Source organism: Aquarana catesbeiana, linkage group LG04 (genome assembly GCF_042186555.1).
Source record: "Aquarana catesbeiana isolate 2022-GZ linkage group LG04, ASM4218655v1, whole genome shotgun sequence".
NCBI classification, from domain to species: Eukaryota; Metazoa; Chordata; class Amphibia; order Anura; family Ranidae; genus Aquarana; species Aquarana catesbeiana.
The window spans coordinates 708,125-727,646 of NC_133327.1; positions in this window are offsets into that span (position 1 = coordinate 708,125).

A 19,522-nucleotide genomic window follows, 5' to 3' on the forward strand; every position below is an offset into this window, starting at 1 on the left:
TTCTTCCATGCGAATGTGAGTAGGTAAAGCGTTCCATAGCCGTGCTCCTTGGACTGCAAATCTGCGCTCACCCTTTGTTTTGTAGCGGTTAGAATTAGAAAAAACCTAGAGCTGGGAAGAATAAGAGAAAACCTAGAGCTGGGAAGAAGAAAAAACCTAGAGCTGGGAAGAAGAAGAGAAAACCTAGAGCTGGGAAGAAGAAGAGAAAACCTAGAGCTGGGAAGAAGAAGAAAAAAAACCTAGAGCTGGGAAGAAGAAGAAAAAAGCTAGAGCTGGGAAGAAGAAGAAAAAACCTAGAGCTGGGAAGAAGAAGAAAAAACCTAGAGCTGGGAAGAAGAAGAAAAAAAATAGAGCTGAATGAATGAATGATTTGTATAGCGCTACAAATGCGAACTGAATCGCCTCAAGGCACTAGATCCGTCCTATGTTGTCCAGCTTCTTAGAAGAGGTAGGTCTTGAGTTTCTTTCTGAAGGCCTGATGGTTTTCTTCCATGCGAATGTGAGTAGGTAAAGCGTTCCATAGCCGTGGTCCTTGGACTGCAAATCTGCGCTCTCCCTTTGTTTTGTAGCGGTTAGAATTAGAAAAACCTAGAGCTGGGAAGAAGAGAAAACCTAGAGCTGGGAAGAAGAACAGAAAACCTAGAGCTGGGAAGAAAAGAAAAAAAACCTAGAGCTGGGAAGAAGAAGAAAAAACCTAGAGCTGGGAAGAAGAAGAAAAAACCTAGAGCTGGGAAGAAGAAGAAAAAACCTAAAGCTGGGAAGAAGAAAAAAAACCTAGAGCTGGGAAGAAGAAGAAAAAACCTAGAGCTGAATGAATGAATGATTTGTATAGCGCTACAAATACGAACTGAATCGCCTCAAGGCGCTAGATCCGTCCTATGTTGTCCAGCTTCTTAGAAGAGGTAGGTCTTGAGTTTCTTTCTGAAGGCCTGATGGTTTTCTTCCATGCGAATGTGAGTAGGTAAAGCGTTCCATAGCCGTGGTCCTTGGACTGCAAATCTGTGCTCTCCCCTTTGTTTTGTAACGGTTAGAATTAGAAAAAACCTAGAGCTGGGAAGAAGAAGAGAAAACCTAGAGCTGGGAAGAAGAAGAGAAAACCTAGAGCTGGGAAGAAAAGAAAAAAAAACCTAGAGCTGGGAAGAACAAGAAAAAAACCTAGAGCTGGGAAGAAGAAGAAAAAAACCTAGAGCTGGGAAGAAGAAGAAAAAAACCTAGAGCTGGGAAGAAGAAGAAAAAAACCTAGAGCTGGGAAGAAGAAGAAAAAACCTAGAGCTGGGAAGAAGAAAAAAAACCTAGAGCTGGGAAGAAGAAGAAAAAACCTAGAGCTGAATGAATGAATGATTTGTATAGCGCTACAAATACGAACTGAATCGCCTCAAGGCGCTAGATCTGTCCTATATTGTCCAGCTTCTTAGAAGAGGTAGGTCTTGAGTTTCTTTCTGAAGGCCTGATGGTTTTCTTCCATGAGAATGTAAGTAGGTAAAGCGTTCCATAGCCGTGGTCCTTGGACTGCAAATCTGTGCTCTCCCTTTGTTTTGTAGCGGTTAGAATTAGAAAAAACCTAGAGCTGGGAAGAAGAGAAAACCTAGATCTGGGAAGAAGAAGAAAAAACCTAGAGCTGGGAAGAAGAAGAGAAAACCTAGAGCTGGAAAGAAGAAGAAAAAACCTAGAGCTGGTAAGAAGAAGAGAAAACCTAGAGTTGGGAAGAAAAGAAAAAAAACCTAGAGCTGGGAAGAAGAAGAAAAAACCTAGAGCTGGGGAGAAGAAAAAACCTAGAGCTGGGAAGAAGAAGAAAAAACCTAGAGCTGGGGAGAAGAAAAAACCTAGAGCTGGGAAGAAGAAGAAAAAACCTAGAGCTGAATGAATGAATGATTTGAATAGCGCTAAAAATGCGAACTGAATCGCCTCAAGGCGCTAGATCCGTCCTATGTTGTCCAGCTTCTTAGAAGAGGTAGGTCTTGAGTTTCTTTCTGAAGGCCTGATGGTTTTCTTCCATGCGAATGTGAGTAGGTAAAGCGTTCCATAGCCGTGGTCCTTGGACTGCAAATCTACGCTCTCCCTTTGTTTTGTAGTGGTTAGAATTAGAAAAAACCTAGAGCTGGGAAGAATAAGAGAAAACCTAGAGCTGGGAAGAAGAAAAAACCTAGAGCTGGGAAGAAGAGAAAACCTAGAGCTGGGAAGAAGAAGAGAAAACCTAGAGCTGGGAAGAAGAAGAAAAAAAACCTAGAGCTGGGAAGAAGAAGAAAAAAGCTAGAGCTGGGAAGAAGAAGAAAAAACCTAGAGCTGGGAAGAAGAAGAAAAAAAATAGAGCTGAATGAATGAATGATTTGTATAGCGCTACAAATGCGAACTGAATCGCCTCAAGGCACTAGATCCGTCCTATATTGTCCAGCTTCTTAGAAGAGGTAGGTCTTGAGTTTCTTTCTGAAGGCCTGATGGTTTTCTTCCATGCGAATGTGAGTAGGTAAAGCGTTCCATAGCCGTGGTCCTTGGACTGCAAATCTGCGCTCTCCCTTTGTTTTGTAGCGGTTAGAATTAGAAAAAACCTAGAGCTGGGAAGAAGAGAAAACCTAGAGCTGGGAAGAAGAACAGAAAACCTAGAGCTGGGAAGAAAAGAAAAAAAACCTAGAGCTGGGAAGAAGAAGAAAAAACCTAGAGCTGGGAAGAAGAAGAAAAAACCTAGAGCTGGGAAGAAGAAGAAAAAACCTAAAGCTGGGAAGAAGAAAAAAAACCTAGAGCTGGGAAGAAGAAGAAAAAACCTAGAGCTGAATGAATGAATGATTTGTATAGCGCTACAAATGCGAACTGAATCGCCTCAAGGCACTAGATCCGTCCTATGTTGTCCAGCTTCTTAGAAGAGGTAGGTCTTGAGTTTCTTTCTGAAGGCCTGATGGTTTTCTTCCATGAGAATGTAAGTAGGTAAAGCGTTCCATAGCCGTGGTCCTTGGACTGCAAATCTGTGCTCTCCCTTCGTTTTGTAGCGGTTAGAATTAGAAAAAACCTAGAGCTGGGAAGAAGAAAAAACCTAGAGCTGGGAAGAAGAAGAGAAAACCTAGAGCTGGGAAGAAAAGAAAAAAAACCTAGAGCTGGGAAGAAGAAGAAAAAACCTAGAGCTGGGAAGAAGAAGAAAAAACCTAGAGCTGGGGAGAAGAAAAAACCTAGAGCTGGGAAGAAGAAGAAAAAACCTAGAGCTGAATGAATGAATGATTTGTATAGCGCTACAAATGCGAACTGAATCGCCTCAAGGCGCTAGATCCGTCCTATGTTGTCCAGCTTCTTAGAAGAGGTAGGTCTTGATTTTCTTTCTGAAGGCCTGATGGTTTTCTTCCATGCGAATTTGAGTAGGTAAAGCGTTCCATAGCCGTGGTCCTTGGACTGCAAATCTGCGCTCTCCCTTTGTTATGTAGCGGTTAGAATTAGAAAAAACCTAGAGCTGGGAAGAAGAGAAAACCTAGAGCTGGGAAGAAGAAGAAAAAACCTAGAGCTGGGAAGAAGAAGAAAAAACCTAGAGCTGGGAAGAAGAAGAAAAAACCTAGAGCTGGGGAGAAGAAAAAACCTAGAGCTGGGAAGAAGAAAAAACCTAGAGCTGAATGAATGAATGATTTGTATAGAGCTACAAATGCGAACTGAATCGCCTCAAGGCACTAGATCCGTCCTATGTTGTCCAGCTTCTTAGAAGAGGTAGGTCTTGAGTGTCTTTCTGAAGGCCTGATGGTTTTCTTCCATGCGAATGTGAGTAGGTACAGCGTTCCATAGCCGTGGTCCTTGGACTGCAAATCTGCGCTCTCCCTTTGTTTTGTAGCGGTTAGAATTAGAAAAAACCTACAGCTGGGAAGAAGAAGAGAAAACCTAGAGCTGGGAAGAAGAAGAGAAAACCTAGAGCTGGGAAGAAGAAGAGAAAACCTAGAGCTGGGAAGAAAAGAAAAAAAACCTAGAGCTAGGAAGAAGAAGAAAAAACCTAGAGCTGGGAAGAAGAAAAAAAAACCTAGAGCTGGGAAGAAGAAGAAAAAAACCTAGAGCTGAATGAATGAATGATTTCTATAGCGCTACAAATACGAACTGAATCGCCTCAAGGCGCTAGATCTGTCCTATGTTGTCCAGCTTCTTAGAAGAGGTAGGTCTTGAGTTTCTTTCTGAAGGCCTGATGGTTTTCTTCCATGAGAATGTAAGTAGGTAAAGCGTTCCATAGCCGTGGTCCTTGGACTGCAAATCTGTGCTCTCCCTTCGTTTTGTAGCGGTTAGAATTAGAAAAAACCTAGAGCTGGGAAGAAGAAGAGAAAACATAGAGCTGGGAAGAAGAAGAAAAAACCTAGAGTTGAATGAATGATTTGTAAAGCTCTACAAATGCGAACTGAATCGCCTCAAGGCGCTAGATCCCTCCTATGTTGTCCAGCTTCTTAGAAGAGGTAGGTCTTGAGTTTCTTTCTGAAGGCCTGATGGTTTTCTTCCATGCGAATGTGAGTAGGTAAAGCGTTCCATAGCCGTGGTCCTTGGACTGCAAATCTGCGCTCTCCCTTTGCTTTGTAGCGGTTAGAATTAGAAAAAACCTAGAGCTGGGAAGAAGAAGAAAAAACCTAGAGCTGGGAAGAAAAGAAAAAAAACCTAGAGCTGGGAAGAAAAGAAAAAAAACCTAGAGCTGGGAAGAAGAAGAAAAAACCTAGAGCTGGGAAGAAGAAGAAAAAACCTAGAGCTGAATGAATGAATGATTTGTATAGCGCTACAAATAGGAACTGAATCGCCTCAAGGCGCTAGATCCGTCCTATGTTGTCCAGCTTCTTAGAAGAGGTAGGTCTTGAGTTTCTTTCTGAAGGCCTGATGGTTTTCTTCCATGCGAATGTGAGTAGGTAAAGCTTTCTATAGCCGTGGTCCTTGGACTGCAAATCTGCGCTCTCCCTTTGCTTTGTAGCGGTTAGAATTAGAAAAAACCTAGAGCTGGGAAGAAGAAGAGAAAACCTAGAGCTGGGAAGAAGAAGAAAAAACCTAGAGCTGGGAAGAAGAAGAGAAAACCTAGAGTTGGGAAGAAACGAAAAAAAACCTGGAGCTGGGAAGAAGAAGAAAAAACCTAGAGCTGGGAAGAAGAAGAAAAAACCTAGAGCTGGGGAGAAGAAAAAACCTAGAGCTGGGAAGAAGAAAAAAACCTAGAGCTGAATGAATGAATGATTTGTATAGCGCTACAAATGCGAACTGAATCGCCTCAAGGCGCTAGATCCGTCCTATGTTGTCCAGCTTCTTAGAAGAGGTAGGTCTTGAGTTTCTTTCTGAAGGCCTGATGGTTTTCTTCCATGCGAATGTGAGTAGGTAAAGCGTTCCATAGCCGTGGTCCTTGGACTGCAAATCTGCGCTCACCCTTTGTTTTGTAGCGGTTAGAATTATAAAAAACCTAGAGCTGGGAAGAATAAGAGAAAACCTAGAGCTGGGAAGAAGAAAAAACCTAGAGCTGGGAAGAAGAAGAGAAAACCTAGAGCTGGGAAGAAGAAGAAGAGAAAACCTAGAGCTGGGAAGAAGAAGAAAAAAAACCTAGAGCTGGGAAGAAGAAGAAAAAAGCTAGAGCTGGGAAGAAGAAGAAAAAACCTAGAGCTGGGAAGAAGAAGAAAAAACCTAGAGCTGGGAAGAAGAAGAAAAAAAATAGAGCTGAATGAATGAATGATTTGTATAGCGCTACAAATGCGAACTGAATCGCCTCAAGGCACTAGATCCGTCCTATGTTGTCCAGCTTCTTAGAAGAGGTAGGTCTTGAGTTTCTTTCTGAAGGCCTGATGGTTTTCTTCCATGCGAATGTGAGTAGGTAAAGCGTTCCATAGCCGTGCTCCTTGGACTGCAAATCTGCGCTCACCCTTTGTTTTGTAGCGGTTAGAATTAGAAAAAACCTAGAGCTGGGAAGAATAAGAGAAAACCTAGAGCTGGGAAGAAGAAAAAACCTAGAGCTGGGAAGAAGAAGAGAAAACCTAGAGCTGGGAAGAAGAAAAAACCTAGAGCTGGGAAGAAGAAGAGAAAACCTAGAGCTGGGAAGAAGAAGAGAAAACCTAGAGCTGGGAAGAAGAAGAAAAAAAACCTAGAGCTGGGAAGAAGAAGAAAAAAGCTAGAGCTGGGAAGAAGAAGAAAAAACCTAGAGCTGAATGAATGAATGATTTGTATAGCGCTACAAATACGAACTGAATCGCCTCAAGGCGCTAGATCCGTCCTATGTTGTCCAGCTTCTTAGAAGAGGTAGGTCTTGAGTTTCTTTCTGAAGGCCTGATGGTTTTCTTCCATGCGAATGTGAGTAGGTAAAGCGTTCCATAGCCGTGGTCCTTGGACTGCAAATCTGCGCTCTCCCCTTTGTTTTGTAACGGTTAGAATTAGAAAAAACCTAGAGCTGGGAAGAAGAAGAGAAAACCTAGAGCTGGGAAGAAGAAGAGAAAACCTAGAGCTGGGAAGAAAAGAAAAAAAAACCTAGAGCTGGGAAGAAGAAGAAAAAAACCTAGAGCTGGGAAGAAGAAGAAAAAAACCTAGAGCTGGGAAGAAGAAGAAAAAAACCTAGAGCTGGGAAGAAGAAGAAAAAAACCTAGAGCTGGGAAGAAGAAGAAAAAACCTAGAGCTGGGAAGAAGAAAAAAAACCTAGAGCTGGGAAGAAGAAGAAAAAACCTAGAGCTGAATGAATGAATGATTTGTATAGCGCTACAAATACGAACTGAATCGCCTCAAGGCGCTAGATCTGTCCTATATTGTCCAGCTTCTTAGAAGAGGTAGGTCTTGAGTTTCTTTCTGAAGGCCTGATGGTTTTCTTCCATGAGAATGTAAGTAGGTAAAGCGTTCCATAGCCGTGGTCCTTGGACTGCAAATCTGTGCTCTCCCTTTGTTTTGTAGCGGTTAGAATTAGAAAAAACCTAGAGCTGGGAAGAAGAGAAAACCTAGATCTGGGAAGAAGAAGAAAAAACCTAGAGCTGGGAAGAAGAAGAGAAAACCTAGAGCTGGGAAGAAGAAGAAAAAACCTAGAGCTGGGAAGAAGAAGAGAAAACCTAGAGTTGGGAAGAAAAGAAAAAAAACCTAGAGCTGGGAAGAAGAAGAAAAAACCTAGAGCTGGGGAGAAGAAAAAACCTAGAGCTGGGAAGAAGAAGAAAAAACCAAGAGCTGGGGAGAAGAAAAAACCTAGAGCTGGGAAGAAGAAGAAAAAACCTAGAGCTGAATGAATGAATGATTTGAATAGCGCTAAAAATGCGAACTGAATCGCCTCAAGGCGCTAGATCCGTCCTATGTTGTCCAGCTTCTTAGAAGAGGTAGGTCTTGAGTTTCTTTCTGAAGGCCTGATGGTTTTCTTCCATGCGAATGTGAGTAGGTAAAGCGTTCCATAGCCGTGGTCCTTGGACTGCAAATCTACGCTCTCCCTTTGTTTTGTAGCGGTTAGAATTAGAAAAAACCTAGAGCTGGGAAGAATAATGCCGCGTACACACGGTCGGACTTTCCGGCATACTTGGTCCGGCGGACCAGAGTGTGCCGGACAATCCGCCCGTGTGTAGGCACCGGCGGACTTTTCCGGCGGACTTTTTCCCAAAAGCCCGCCGGACCTAGATTTGAAGAAAGTTCTAAATCTTTCCGCCGGACTCAGTTTCGGGCGGAAAGTCCGCTCGTGTGTGTGCTGGTCCGACGGAAAGCCCGCTCGTGTGTAGGCTGGTCCGACGGACCAGATACAACACGAGGGCAGGGTATTGCATCTCACGCTCGCTGCAATAGGAAAAACACATTTTCCTATTGCGGCGAGCGCGGGGCATACCAGGCCCTTAGGTCTGGTATGGATTATAAAGGGAAGCCCCTACGCCGAAAAAAACGGCGTGGGGTCCCCCCTAAAATCCATACCAGACCCCGATCCGAGCACGCAGCCTGGCCGGTCAGGAAAGGGGGTGGGGACGAGCGAGCGCCCCCCCCCTCCTGAACCGTACCAGGCCGCATGCCCTCAACATGGGGGTGGGTGCGCTTTGGGGGAGGGGGGCGCCCTGCGCCCCCCCCCCAAAGCACCTTGTCCCCATGTTGATGAGGACAAGGGCCTCTTCCCGACAACCCTGGCCGTTGGTTGTCGGGGTCTGCGGGCGGGGGCTTATCGGAATCTGGGAGCCCCCTTTAATAAGGGGGCCCCCAGATCCCGGCCCCCCACCCTATGTAAATGAGTATGGGGTACATGGTACCCCTACCCATTTACCTAGGAAAAAAGTGTAAGTAATAAAACACACCACACAGGTTTTTAAAATATTTTATTAAACAGCTCCGGGGGGGGGATCTTCCTCCGGCTTCGGGGGTCTTCTTCCGGCTTCGGGGGTCCCTCCGCTTCATCTTCTCCCGGCGTCCGGTTGGTTCTTCTCCCGGTGTTCCAGTTCTTCGGCCGGCTCCTCTGCTGTCTTCAGGTAGCTCTCTTGCCAGCAGAGGTCCGGACTTCTGGGCTTCTGGGCTTCTTCTCTTCTCTTCTCCAGATGTTGACACGACGCTCTCTCCGGCTGGACTGCTCTCCGAGGGCTGCGTTGTGACTTATATAGGCGGAGACCCCGCCCCCTTTTGATGTCACAGTCCCTGGGCATGCTGGGACTGTGACGTTTTAGGGGGCGTGGTCACTGGGTGATGTTGACCACGCCCCCTAAAACGTCACAGTCCCAGCATGCCCAAGGACTGTGACATCATATGGGGGCGGGGTCTCCGCCTATATAAGTCACAACGCAGCCCTCAGACACCAGTCCAGCCGGAGAGAGCGTCGTGTCAACATCTGGGGGAAGAGAAGAGAAGCCAAGCCAAGCCAAGAAGCCAAGAAGCCCAGAAGTCCGGACCTCCGCTCGCAATAGAGCTACATGAAGAGAGCGGAGGGGCCGGCCGAAGACCTGCGACACCGGGAGAAGAGGCCGGAGAGCGGAGAAGAACCAACCGGACGCCGGGAGAAGATGAAGCGGAGGTACCCCCGAAGCCGGAAGAAGACCCCCGAAGCCGGAGGAAGATCCCCCCCCCGGAGCTGTTTAATAAAATATTTTAAAAACCTGTGTGGTGTGTTTTATTACTTACACTTTTTTCCTAGGTAAATGGGTAGGGGTACCATGTACCCCATACTCATTTACATAGGGTGGGGGGCCGGGATCTGGGGGCCCCCTTATTAAAGGGGGCTCCCAGATTCCGATAAGCCCCCGCCCGCAGACCCCGACAACCAACGGCCAGGGTTGTCGGGAAGAGGCCCTTGTCCTCATCAACATGGGGACAAGGTGCTTTGGGGGGGGGCGCAGGGCGCCCCCCTCCCCCAAAGCACCCACCCCCCATGTTGAGGGCATGCGGCCTGGTACGGTTCAGGAGGGGGGGGGCGCTCGCTCGTCCCCACCCCCTTTCCTGACCGGCCAGGCTGCGTGCTCGGATCGGGGTCTGGTATGGATTTTAGGGGGGGCCCCACGCCGTTTTTTCGGCGTAGCGGGGTTCCCCTTTATAATCCATACCAGACCTAAGGGCCTGGTATGCCCCGCGACGGGGCTAGTAAGGTGTCAATCTCGCCGATAAAAGCGGCAAGATTGACATCCTTTTCTAGTCGGTGAGCAGAAACTAAAGGCTGTTAGGCCTAAAGAAAAATGGGGAGGGGAGGGGATCTTCCCCAGGGACTTTTAAGGTGCTATTTAATAGACAGTATATTCAGAAAAATTTTTATACAATTATATAGAATAAAATTAATATTTATTAATATTGAATCACATTAAAATATTCATGTCATACTTCAGGAGTAAGACATGTAGATAAGAACACTAAGACATAAACAGTGTCACCCAAAGGAATTTCTCGGTTATATCACAATTGAACCGTGCAACAAAAAGCAACTATTCAAAAGATGCCAAAACAATCTGCCATTCTCGACATGTTTCGCTCTGAATGTGAGCTTCTTCAGGAGTTTAAAGGCAATGATTGTGACGGACTCTAAATAATAGGAAAATAAACAGAAATCAATACATACATTTAAACATGAAGTAAAGAGCATCCAATAGAATTTTTTCTCGAATATGCACAAATTCCATTATCAAAATAGAGGTAGATACAGAGAATTTAGATATAGGCATATAGGTTTCAATATTGAACATTTTAATCAGGTATAAATGAACAATCAAAATTTATACATCTCACCAGGCTGTAGCACATTGATCTGGCATAGACTATTTCAATGGATCGATAATACTGCTGCTAGTTTCAAACCGGAAAGTTCTCACATATGAGAGGTATCAAGTGCCATACTGTGACCACAGGGGAATACAAAGTTTACAAAGCGGCCCTTTGAAGAAAGGGAAAATACATTCAAAGTTAAACGAAAAATGGACCGGGGGGGGAGAGGGGAGGGCAGCGGGGAGGTGGAGGGGGGGGGGGGGGGGGACGTAATCAGATTATTAAATGGTATAATTTCTATAATTTCAGAGGGATATGTATCCTGAAGGTAGAACCAATTTAAGATATATTACCTGATACATAAAAGTATATCGGCAAATGATGTCATATAGATGGAAATAGGCATCATAAATGAATAAAATAGATGAAGGAATTCCACTGATAGCTGCAGGGATAAGCGATCGCCAGCAGAAATATTTTCTAAGTATAGAGGAGAGAAGACAATGAAGGGTCAATGGAGGATTCAAAGTGTAACTACATGTCAGCTGATGACAGTGTCACACAAGGGAAACTTACTTCACAGGTAGTGGTCCGGCATACAAGCTGAGGAGAGCATCCCGCTGCCTCTGTAGGATCGCACCGGTGACGGAGCTGTGGGCGGTGTATTGACCGCCTTTATATACCCCCATCACGGCGGCGTCCGTTCTCGCCGCCGTGATGCGGACGCTCAATGGGGCCGGTCACGTCGGGACGTGGGGAAGCGCAGTGACGTCAGCTCTGACGTCATTAACGTGTGTAGGGGTTAACTGCGCATGTCTGCGTGGTTCAGGAGCCCGTGGGACATAAAGGTACAGAAGGCGCCATTTTAGTTAAGGGAAAAAGAAAAGTAACAACCGAATAGAGTATAAATTGGGGCATAATGCCTGCTTTAATTTTCCAAACTGATGGAAAAATAATTATATGTGTTCCCTATACGTTTTTAATAAAGGCTCATGTTAATGCCAATAAATCGGTATCAAAACCCATACCAGACGTGATCCGGCTCAAATTAAAGGGCCACCAGCCACAGGGACGATTGGTTCAACATCCCAGTGGTGGGTGCCCGGGGCGTCCGTGTGGTCCAAACTGACAAAGATAGTCCCAATGTGAGAATATTTCCGGCAAACAATTTAAAATAATAAACAAAAAATATATTGAGTATATAAAGCCTGGGAAACTTCATAAAAGAAGTTTGCAGCTACAGCCTGTGAGATATAATACAGTTAAAACAGTGGAAATTCAATGACAAAAAATGTGTAACATACATAAAGATAAAGATATTATGGTCATATTATAACTAGGTAGCTCTCTTGCCAGCAGAGGTCCGGACTTCTGGGCTTCTGGGCTTCTTCTCTTCTCTTCTCCAGATGTTGACACGACGCTCTCTCCGGCTGGACTGCTCTCCGAGGGCTGCGTTGTGACTTATATAGGCGGAGACCCCGCCCCCTTTTGATGTCACAGTCCCTGGGCATGCTGGGACTGTGACGTTTTAGGGGGCGTGGTCACTGGGTGATGTTGACCACGCCCCCTAAAACGTCACAGTCCCAGCATGCCCAAGGACTGTGACATCATATGGGGGCGGGGTCTCCGCCTATATAAGTCACAACGCAGCCCTCAGACACCAGTCCAGCCGGAGAGAGCGTCGTGTCAACATCTGGGGGAAGAGAAGAGAAGCCAAGCCAAGCCAAGAAGCCAAGAAGCCCAGAAGTCCGGACCTCCGCTCGCAATAGAGCTACATGAAGAGAGCGGAGGGGCCGGCCGAAGACCTGCGACACCGGGAGAAGAGGCCGGAGAGCGGAGAAGAACCAACCGGACGCCGGGAGAAGATGAAGCGGAGGTACCCCCGAAGCCGGAAGAAGACCCCCGAAGCCGGAGGAAGATCCCCCCCCCGGAGCTGTTTAATAAAATATTTTAAAAACCTGTGTGGTGTGTTTTATTACTTACACTTTTTTCCTAGGTAAATGGGTAGGGGTACCATGTACCCCATACTCATTTACATAGGGTGGGGGGCCGGGATCTGGGGGCCCCCTTATTAAAGGGGGCTCCCAGATTCCGATAAGCCCCCGCCCGCAGACCCCGACAACCAACGGCCAGGGTTGTCGGGAAGAGGCCCTTGTCCTCATCAACATGGGGACAAGGTGCTTTGGGGGGGGGCGCAGGGCGCCCCCCTCCCCCAAAGCACCCACCCCCCATGTTGAGGGCATGCGGCCTGGTACGGTTCAGGAGGGGGGGGGGCGCTCGCTCGTCCCCACCCCCTTTCCTGACCGGCCAGGCTGCGTGCTCGGATCGGGGTCTGGTATGGATTTTAGGGGGGGCCCCACGCCGTTTTTTCGGCGTAGCGGGGTTCCCCTTTATAATCCATACCAGACCTAAGGGCCTGGTATGCCCCGCGACGGGGCTAGTAAGGTGTCAATCTCGCCGATAAAAGCGGCAAGATTGACATCCTTTTCTAGTCCCGTCGCACCTGAGTCACGTTCAAAATGAACGGACTTGTCCGTGTGTGGGCAAGTCCGTTCATTCTGAAAGTCCGCCGGAACTCCGGCGAAAGTCCGTCGGAAAGACGGGCGGACTTAGCCCGCCGGAAAGTCCCGGCGTGTGTGGGCAAGTCCGTCCGTTTTAAAGTCCGGCGCACCTGGCGGACAAAGTCCGTCGGAAAGTGTGCCGGACCAAGTAGGATAGAAAGTCCGCTCGTGTGTACGCGGCATAAGAGAAAACCTAGAGCTGGGAAGAAGTAAAAACCTAGAGCTGGGAAGAAGAGAAAACCTAGAGCTGGGAAGAAGAAGAGAAAACCTAGAGCTGGGAAGAAGAAGAAAAAAAACCTAGAGCTGGGAAGAAGAAGAAAAAAGCTAGAGCTGGGAAGAAGAAGAAAAAACCTAGAGCTGGGAAGAAGAAGAAAAAAAATAGAGCTGAATGAATGAATGATTTGAATAGCGCTAAAAATGCGAACTGAATCGCCTCAAGGCGCTAGATCCGTCCTATGTTGTCCAGCTTCTTAGAAGAGGTAGGTCTTGAGTTTCTTTCTGAAGGCCTGATGGTTTTCTTCCATGCGAATGTGAGTAGGTAAAGCGTTCCATAGCCGTGGTCCTTGGACTGCAAATCTGCGCTCTCCCTTTGTTTTGTAGCGGTTAGAATTAGAAAAAACCTAGAGCTGGGAAGAAGAGAAAACCTAGAGCTGGGAAGAAGAACAGAAAACCTAGAGCTGGGAAGAAAAGAAAAAAAACCTAGAGCTGGGAAGAAGAAGAAAAAACCTAGAGCTGGGAAGAAGAAGAAAAAACCTAGAGCTGGGAAGAAGAAGAAAAAACCTAAAGCTGGGAAGAAGAAAAAAAACCTAGAGCTGGGAAGAAGAAGAAAAAACCTAGAGCTGAATGAATGAATGATTTGTATAGCGCTACAAATGCGAACTGAATCGCCTCAAGGCACTAGATCCGTCCTATGTTGTCCAGCTTCTTAGAAGAGGTAGGTCTTGAGTTTCTTTCTGAAGGCCTGATGGTTTTCTTCCATGAGAATGTAAGTAGGTAAAGCGTTCCATAGCTGTGGTCCTTGGACTGCAAATCTGTGCTCTCCCTTCGTTTTGTAGCGGTTAGAATTAGAAAAAACCTAGAGCTGGGAAGAAGAAAAAACCTAGAGCTGGGAAGAAGAAGAAAAAAACCTAGAGCTGGGAAGAAGAAGAGAAAACCTAGAGCTGGGAAGAAAAGAAAAAAAACCTAGAGCTGGGAAGAAGAAGAAAAAACCTAGAGCTGGGAAGAAGAAAAAACCTAGAGCTGGGGAGAAGAAAAAACCTAGAGCTGGGAAGAAGAAAAAACCTAGAGCTGAATGAATGAATGATTTGTATAGCGCTACAAATGCGAACTGAATCGCCTCAAGGCGCTAGATCCATACTATGTTGTCCAGCTTCTTAGAAGAGGTAGGTCTTGAGTTTCTTTCTGAAGGCCTGATGGTTTTCTTCCATGCGAATGTGAGTAGGTAAAGCGTTCCATAGCCGTGGTCCTTGGACTACAAATCTGCGCTCTCCCTTTGTTTTGTAGCGGTTAGAATTAGAAAAAACCTAGAGCTGGGAAGAAGAGAAAACCTAGAGCTGGGAAGAAGAAAAAACCTAGAGCTGGGAAGAAGAAGAGAAAACCTAGAGCTGGGAAGAAGAAGAAAAAACCTAGAGCTGGGAAGAAGAAGAAAAAATCTAGAACTGGGGAGAAGAAAAAACCTAGAGCTGGGAAGAAGAAGAAAAAACCTAGAGCTGAATGAATAAATGATTTGTATAGCGCTACAAATACGAACTGAATCGCCTCAAGTTGCTAGATCCGTCCTATGTTGTCCAGCTTCTTAGAAGAGGTAGGTCTTGAGTTTCTTTCTGAAGGCCTGATGGTTTTCTTTCATGCGAATGTGAGAAGGTAGAGCGTTCCATAGCCGTGGTCCTTGGACTGCAAATCTGCGCTCTCCCTTTGTTTTGTAGCGGTTAGAATTAGAAAAAACCTAGAGCTGGGAAGAAGAAGAAAAAACCTAGAGCTGGGAAGAAGAAGAGAAAACCTAGAGCTGGGAAGAAAAGAAAAAAAACCTAGAGCTGGGAAGAAGAAGAAAAAACCTAGAGCTGGGAAGAAGAAGAAAAACCTAGAGCTGGGGAGAAGAAAAAACCTAGAGCTGGGAAGAAGAAGAAAAAACCTAGAGCTGAATGAATGAATGATTTGTATAGCGCTACAAATAGGAACTGAATCGCCTCAAGGCGCTAGATCCGTCCTATGTTGTCCAGCTTCTTAGAAGAGGTAGGTCTTGAGTTTCTTTCTGAAGGCCTGATGGTTTTCTTCCATGCGAATGTGAGTAGGTAAAGCGTTCCATAGCCGTGGTCCTTGGACTGCAGATCTGCGCTGTGCCTTTGCTTTGTAGCGGTTAGAATTAGAAAAAACCTAGAGCTGGGAAGAAGAAGAGAAAACCTAGAGCTGGGAAGAAGAATAAAAAACCTAGAGCTGGGAAGAAGAAGAGAAAACCTAGAGTTGGGAAGAAAAGAAAAAAAAACTAGAGCTGGGAAGAAGAAGAAAAAACCTAGAGCTGGGAAGAAGAAGAAAAAACCTAGAGCTGGGAAGAAGAAAAAAACCTAGAGCTGAATGAATGAATGATTTGTATAGCGCTACAAATGCGAACTGAATCGCCTCAAGGCGCTAGATCCGTCCTATGTTGTCCAGCTTCTTAGAAGAGGTAGGTCTTGAGTTTCTTTCTGAAGGCCTGATGGTTTTCTTCCATGCGAATGTGAGTAGGTAAAGCGTTCCATAGCCGTGGTCCTTGGACTGCAAATCTGCGCTCTCCCTTTGTTTTGTAGTGGTTAGAATTAGAAAAAACCTAGAGCTGGGAAGAAGAGAAAACCTAGACCTGGGAAGAAAAGAAAAAAAACCTAGAGCTGGGAAGAAGAAGAAAAAACCTAGAGCTGGGAAGAAGAAGAAAAAACCTAGAACTGGGAAGAAGAAGAAAAAACCTAAAGCTGGGAAGAAGAAAAAAAACCTAGAGCTGGGAAGAAGAAGAAAAAACATAGAGCTGAATGAATGAATGATTTGTATAGCGCTACAAATACGAACTGAATCGCCTCAAGGCGCTAGATCTGTCCTATGTTGTCCAGCTTCTTAGAAGAGGTAGGTCTTGAGTTTCTTTCTGAAGGCCTGATGGTTTTCTTCCATGAGAATGTAAGTAGGTAAAGCGTTCCATAGCCGTGGTCCTTGGACTGCAAATCTGTGCTCTCCCTTTGTTTTGTAGCGGTTAGAATTAGAAAAAACCTAGAGCTGGGAAGAAGAGAAAACCTAGATCTGGGAAGAAGAAGAAAAAACCTAGAGCTGGGAAGAAGAAGAGAAAACCTAGAGCTGGGAAGAAGAAGAAAAAACCTAGAGCTGGGAAGAAGAAGAAAAAACCTAGAGTTGGGAAGAAAAGAAAAAAAACCTAGAGCTGGGAAGAAGAAGAAAAAACCTAGAGCTGGGAAGAAGAAAAAACCTAGAGCTGGGGAGAAGAAAAAACCTAGAGCTGGGGAGAAGAAAAAACCTAGAGCTGGGAAGAAGAAGAGAAAACCTAGAGTTGGGAAGAAAAGAAAAAAAAACTAGAGCTGGGAAGAAGAAGAAAAAACCTAGAGCTGGGAAGAAGAAGAAAAAACCTAGAGCTGGGGAGAAGAAAAAACCTAGAGCTGGGAAGAAGAAAAAAACCTAGAGCTGAATGAATGAATGATTTGTATAGCGCTACAAATGCGAACTGAATCGCCTCAAGGCGCTAGATCCGTCCTATGTTGTCCAGCTTCTTAGAAGAGGTAGGTCTTGAGTTTCTTTCTGAAGGCCTGATGGTTTTCTTCCATGCGAATGTGAGTAGGTAAAGCGTTCCATAGCCGTGGTCCTTGGACTGCAAATCTGCGCTCTCCCTTTGTTTTGTAGCGGTTAGAATTAGAAAAAACCTAGAGCTGGGAAGAATAAGAGAAAACCTAGAGCAGGGAAGAAGAAAAAACCTAGAGCTGGGAAGAAGAAGAGAAGACCTAGAGCTGGGAAGAAGAAGAGAAAACCTAGAGCTGGGAAGAAGAAGAAAAAAAACCTAGAGCTGGGAAGAAGAAGAAAAAAGCTAGAGCTGGGAAGAAGAAAAAACCTAGAGCTGGGAAGAAGAAGAAAAAACCTAGAGCTGGGAAGAAGAAGAAAAAAATAGAGCTGAATGAATGAATGATTTGTATAGCGCTACAAATGCTAACTGAATCGCCTCAATGCACTAGATCCGTCCTATGTTGTCCAGCTTCTTAGAAGAGGTAGGTCTTGAGTTTCTTTCTGAAGGCCTGATGGTTTTCTTCCATGCGAATGTGAGTAGGTAAAGCGTTCCATAGCCGTGGTCCTTGGACTGCAAATCTGCGCTCTCCCTTTGTTTTGTAGTGGTTAGAATTAGAAAAAACCTAGAGCTGGGAAGAAGAAAAAACCTAGAGCTGGGGAGAAGAAAAAACCTAGAGCTGGGAAGAAGAAGAAAAAACCTAGAGCTGGGGAGAAGAAAAAACCTAGAGCTGGGAAGAAGAAGAAAAAACCTAGAGCTGAATGAATGAATGATTTGTATAGCGCTACAAATACGAACTGAATCGCCTCAAGGCGCTAGATCTGTCCTATGTTGTCCAGCTTCTTAGAAGAGGTAGGTCTTGAGTTTCTTTCTGAAGGCCTGATGGTTTTCTTCCATGAGAATGTAAGTAGGTAAAACATTCCATAGCCGTGGTCCTTGGACTGCAAATCTGTGCTCTCCCTTTGTTTTGTAGCGGTTAGAATTAGAAAAAACCTAGAGCTGGGAAGAAGAAGAGAAAACCTAGAGCTGGGAAGAAGAAGAAAAAACCTAGAGCTGGGAAGAAGAAGAGAAAACCTAGAGCTGGGAAGAAGAAGAGAAAACCTAGAGCTGGGAAGAAAAGAAAAAAAACCTAGAGCTGGGAAGAAGAAGAAAAAACCTAGAGCTGGGAAGAAGAAGAAAAAACCTAGAGCTGGGAAGAAGAAGAAAAAACCTAGAGCTGAATGAATAAATGATTTGTATAGCGCTACAAATACGAACTGAATCGCCCCAAGGTGCTAGATCCGTCCTATGTTGTCCAGCTTCTTAGAAGAGGTAGGTCTTGAGTTTCTTTCTGAAGGCCTGATGGTTTTCTTCCATGCAGATGTGAGTAGGTAGAGCGTTCCATAGCCGTGGTCCTTGGACTGCAAATCTGCGCTCTCCCTTTGTTTTGTAACGGTTAGAATTAGAAAAAACCTAGAGCTGGGAAGAAGAAGAGAAAACCTAGAGCTGGGAAGAAGAAGAAAAAACCTAGAGCTGGGAAGAAGAAGAGAAAACCTAGAGCTGGGAAGAAAAGAAAAAAAACCTAGAGCTGGGAAGAAGAAGAAAAAACCTAGAGCTGGGAAGAAGAAGAAAAAACCTAGAGCTGGGGAGAAGAAAAAACCTAGAGCTGGGAAGAAGAAGAAAAAACCTAGAGCTGAATGAATGAATTATTTGTATAGCGCTAAAAATGCGAACTGAATCGCCTCAAGGCGCTAGATCCGTCCTATGTTGTCCAGCTTCTTAGAAGAGGTAGGTCTTGAGTTTCTTTCTGAAGGCCTGATGGTTTTCTTCCATGCGAATGTGAGTAGGTAAAGCGTTCCATAGCCGTGGTCCTTGGACTGCAAATCTGCGCTCTCCCTTTGTTTTGTAGCGGTTAGAATTAGAAAAAACCTAGAGCTGGGAAGAAGAAGAGAAAACCTAGAGCTGGGAAGAAGAATAAAAAACCTAGAGCTGGGAAGAAGAAGAGAAAACCTAGAGTTGGGAAGCAAAGAAAAAAAAACTAGAGCTGGGAAGAAGAAGAAAAAACCTAGAGCTGGGAAGAAGAAGAAAAAACCTAGAGCTGGGGAGAAGAAAAAACCTAGAGCTGGGAAGAAGAAAAAAACCTAGAGCTGAATGAATGAATGATTTGTATAGCGCTACAAATGCGAACTGAATCGCCTCAAGGCGCTAGATCCGTCCTATGTTGTCCAGCTTCTTAGTAGAGGTAGGTCTTGAGTTTCTTTCTGAAGGCCTGATGGTTTTCTTCCATGCGAATGTGAGTAGGTAAAGCGTTCCATAGCCGTGGTCCTTGGACTGCAAATCTGCGCTCTCCCTTTGTTTTGTAGCGGTTAGAATTAGAAAAAACCTAGAGCTGGGAAGAATAAGAGAAAACCTAGAGCAGGGAAGAAGAAAAAACCTAGAGCTGGGAAGAAGAAGAGAAGACCTAGAGCTGGGAAGAAGAAGAGAAAACCTAGAGCTGGGAAGAAGAAGAAAAAACCTAGAGCTGGGAAGAAGAAGAAAAAACCTAGAGCTGGGAAGAAGAAGAGAAAACCTAGAGCTGGGAAGAAGAAGAGAAAACCTAGAACTGGGGAGAAGAAGAGAAAACCTAGAGTTGGGAAGAAAAGAAAAAAAACCTAGAGCTGGGAAGAAGAAAAAACCTAGAGCTGGGAAGAAGAAGAAAAAACCTAGAGCTGGGGAGAAGAAAAAACCTAGAGCTGGGAAGAAGAAAAAACCTAGAGCTGAATGAATGAATGATTTGTATAGCGCTACAAATGCGAACTGAATCGCCTCAAGGCGCTAGATCCGTCCTATGTTGTCCAGCTTCTTAGAAGAGGTAGGTCTTGAGTTTCTTTCTGAAGGCCTGATGGTTTTCTTCCATGCGAATGTGAGTAGGTAAAGCGTTCCATAGCCGTGGTCCTTGGACTGCAAATCTGCGCTCTCCGTTTGTTTTGTAGCGGTTAGAATTAGAAAAAACCTAGAGCTGGGAAGAAGAAAAAACCTACAGCTGGGAAGAAGAAGAGAAAACCTAGAGCTGGGAAGAAGAAGAGAAAACCTAGAGTTGGGAAGAAAAGAAAAAAAACCTAGAGCTGGGAAGAAGAAGAAAAAACCTAGAACTGGGAAGAAGAAGAAAAAA